The sequence below is a fragment of the Ictidomys tridecemlineatus genome, chromosome 3 (genome assembly GCF_052094955.1).
Source record: "Ictidomys tridecemlineatus isolate mIctTri1 chromosome 3, mIctTri1.hap1, whole genome shotgun sequence".
In the NCBI taxonomy this organism is placed as follows: Eukaryota; Metazoa; Chordata; class Mammalia; order Rodentia; family Sciuridae; genus Ictidomys; species Ictidomys tridecemlineatus.
In genome coordinates, this window is record NC_135479.1 from 176077081 (window position 1) to 176080965 (window position 3885).

A 3885-nucleotide genomic window follows, 5' to 3' on the forward strand; every position below is an offset into this window, starting at 1 on the left:
AGATTTAGAGAATGCTGTAAAAAAAGGTTTACTATAAAATTCATCAATCTCATAAAGCTAATGTACCCTCAGATCTTCTGAGAAGGTCCCTAGTCATGTAACTTGGATACTTGAGGTTTTTCAGTCTTCATTAAATATATTTCGCTAGCCCTCCCCCATTTACTAGAACTTCTTCCTCCACAAAATCTGAATACACACCTACTGGAGTGGTGAGTCTCAGAATGGTATATTGGAATTTTAAAAGATATGAGTGTCAAACAAGAGCTCGGAGAGGGGAAAGAGAAAGAAGGAACTAGAAGGACCTGAACTCTGAGACCTTCTCTGACTCACCTCCAAGTCTAGAGCCAAACCCAGCTTGGCAGACCTAAGGTCTTGACTGTAGCTTAAAGATCCTGATACCTGATTCAGCCCTTGTTGGAGAATTACTTTCATATCACTTTTATATCCTGTGTTTAATAAACAACATTGTACTTGGGTAACAGGAAAAGCCAGGGATCTCATTTCAACTATTTTATGTAAAATTCTTCCATGTCTCCAGGGTGGAACATTAACACATTGCTAAGACATTATTATAGGAACAAATGTATAAACTCATTGATTATATAGGATGAGGACTCAGTGGTCAAAGATGGCTCCATTTACTCTGGAGAAAAGAATTCTTGGGAAGAACTTGCTAGGATCCCAGATGAAGCTTTGTACTTCTTAAGTCTAGTGAAGAGGGGGTGCAGTGTCTCTGCTCTACTTATCATGCTGAGCAGCAGAGAGCCCTCATGCTTCTCAAAGTTGCAGGTCTCTTAAAACATGAGAAGACACAGGAACTAGAAGGGGAGAGAGTGAGAGTGGAGAGCTTCGGGTGGTCTCACCTCACAACTTCATCCTGGTTCTGTTTTTCCCAAGTGGAAAGCGGATATTGGTACTTTTTGCCACTTTCTTTGTAAAATTTTGATGCTGCAACATGTTGTTCTCTTTCCCAGCACCTGGACATTTATTTGGGGCCTGAGGTCTCTGCAGTGCCCACCACTCCTTCCTCTCTCTTCCTCTCATAAATGACTGAACACTTTTCAGTGAGATAAATCTCTTTTTTAAATTTATCCAATTCTGTGGCTAATTATCATATTCTGTGTACCTTTTGATCTATTCATAATTGTGATTTTTCTTTTATTAAAATTTATAACATGATTAAAGCCTTTTCCTTTCATCTTTGGAATTCAAATTTTGTGTGGTATTGAAGTCAAGAGAGGAAATAGTAGGGTTGGAACTGTGACCTGAGCAAGAGCACAGGGATGTGTGAGTCACTAACATCATAGAAATTCAAATTTCAAAAGTGAGGTAAAATGTTCATTAATATTCTGTCACATACTAAACATCTGCCTTCTGTCCAAAGTAGGTAAGTAGGTAGATAGTCATATCTTAGTGACTCTCAAACAGTTGGTAGAAATACATAATATAAGATCATTTGAAAGCAAATATGGGAGCTGAGGGTCTAGCTCCTAGGTTGAGTATTTTTCTGGTGGGCTGTAGACTCTGGTTCTGATCCCCAGAGCCACAGAACACAAGGTGTTGAGAGCTGAGGGGGAGAGTGGAAGAGAAACCCAATAAGGCAACACAGATTCAGCATTTCACTGTGGATACTTGATGTGTGTGAGAATGCTTCTAAAACTGAAATTCCACTTTTTTTGAGAAGGAAATTATGCTTTAAATGGAGGTGGACCCACAGTTATCACTTCTAGTATCTAGAGGTAGTGACACCAATGATTATACCCCTCAGAGTGCCTGACTTTTTTCTGGCCTAGTTCTTTAAGTAAAAAGTAGAGCAATAACATCTGGGCTAGGTGCTGGTGTTGTGCCTCAGTGGTAGAGCTCTTGCCTAGAATGTGTGAGGCACTGGGTTTAATCTTCAGCACTACAATGAAATAAAGGTATTGTGTCCAACTACATAAACAAAACAAAACAAAAACAAACAAACAAAAAACAGCTGGGCTAGTGCTCGCTTCGGCAGCACATATACTAAAATTGGAACGATACAGAGAAGATTAGCATGGCCCCTGCTCAAGGATGACACGCAAATTCGTGAAGCGTTCCGTATTTTTCTGCATTTGGGGTAAAATTGGTAGTTCATAACCCACTTCAATCTAATGTATGAAATATGATATGTCAAGAGCTTTGTAATGTTGTGAACAACCAATAAAAAAAAAATAAAAAAAAAATAAAACAGCTGGGCTAAGTGGCCCACATCTGTAATCCCAGGGACTTGGGATGCTGAGGAAGATGGATGGCAAATTCAAGACCAGCCTCAGTAACTTCAGGAGTTCTTAAACAACTTAAGAAGACCTTGTCTCAAATTAAAAAAGAACAGGGCTGGGCATGGTTACACATGCCTGTAATGCCAGTGATTCAGGAGGCTAAGACACGAGGATGGTGAGTTCAAAGCCAGCCTCAGCAATTTAGTTAAACCCTTAATACTTTAGTGATTCTCTGTCTCAAAATAAAACCTAAAAAAAGCTGATATGTGGCTCAGTGGTTAAGCACCGAGGATCAATTCCCAGTTTACGTAAATGAACAAATAAATAGGCTACATTTTTGTCTCAATGATTAATCTCCCCTGGGTTCAATTCTGGTACAAAAATTAATAGTTTAGAAATAATGGGAAACAATAGGCAAGCCCACCTTACCCAAACACTGGAAAGCAAATCTCAACAATGGGATGATCTGAAGTTAGGATCCCAGAGAAGACTTGCCCCATCACTAAAGCTGCCCTTGTTACTGACCAGGGAAAACCCTATTCCCTGCTCATGAAATAAGAATAAGTTTTAAAACTTTTTTTTAACAAGTATACATGTTTTTGTACATTCTTCCCTAAAGATGAATTACAATTTACTTTTTATGAATTAAAGTAGAAGGGAGCTTGTTTTGTTATACAAACCCTCTATACTGATTTTACATAACGTATGGTGACAATCTGTTAAATGTCAAAAAAGTCTGTCTGTCTTTCCATTTTTTAAACCACTCTATTTCTAGTGTTCAGATAACAGTTAGCTGTGCCATGGACCTGCTCCTCTCAGCTGTGGGCTGCTACCTGGAAAAGCAAGGCCTTGGAGGTTGGGAGAGGCCCAGCAGGGAGTCTGGGGCTAGAAATAGTATTTCTAGGGGCTAGACCTGTGGGTGAATTTGTTGGGCAGCCTCTAACTCCTGACCTCTGACCCTTAGACTTTGCCTCCCACTGAGGCTGTGTCACCATAGAGTCAGCCCCCATCCCGTGCCTTGTCCTTGAAAAGTTAACTTGCCCAAAACAGTGAAAGAAAAAGCTGCTTTTATGTGAGCTTCTGCAGATTGTGAACTTGTGAGCTCTTCTCCTTACACACTGGGTATAAAGTTCTGAAACTACCTGAATCAGAGTTCAGGGAATTAATTGATTACAGTAAAATTTGTACCTCTGATCCTGGCTACAGCCAAATAGAACTGTTTTCTGCTATCTTTAGAGCCCTGCTTGTGTGTTCCTACAACACTCCCAGGATAACTCTTTCACTCTCTCATCCTCTACACTCTCTTTCTCTCCTTGGAGACCAGGGTAGTCAGGCTTGGCCATCACCATCAACAGTGAGGATCCTGAGATTTTCAAAAATTATTTTAAACCAATCAATCAACAAAACCTATTCAAATGAACACTGACACCCCAGATGATTGGATCTGCCTCTAGGATTAGGAGATCCTGCCTTCTGAAGAAATACCCCCTAAGATCCTATCTCCACTCAACTTTACACACTGTGCTTCTGATCAAGAGGAGCCCAGAAGAGTAAAAATGATCAGGCAAGGGGTCCCTGGAGACTTTTTCTCCTCTGAGAGGCTGCAGCTATGGACAAATATTTGCCCTGCTGTGTGGAAGGT

The 3885-nt window shown here is 40.3% G+C and overlaps 1 non-coding gene across 1 annotated transcript; it reads left to right on the forward strand.

Moving 5' to 3' along the window:
* Window positions 1–1983: 1983 nt before the first annotated feature.
* LOC144376581 (U6 spliceosomal RNA) lies at window positions 1984–2090 on the forward strand. Its single transcript, XR_013437165.1, has one exon. It is a non-coding gene; the product is annotated as a U6 spliceosomal RNA (small nuclear RNA).
* The last annotated feature ends 1795 nt before the right edge of the window (window positions 2091–3885 follow it).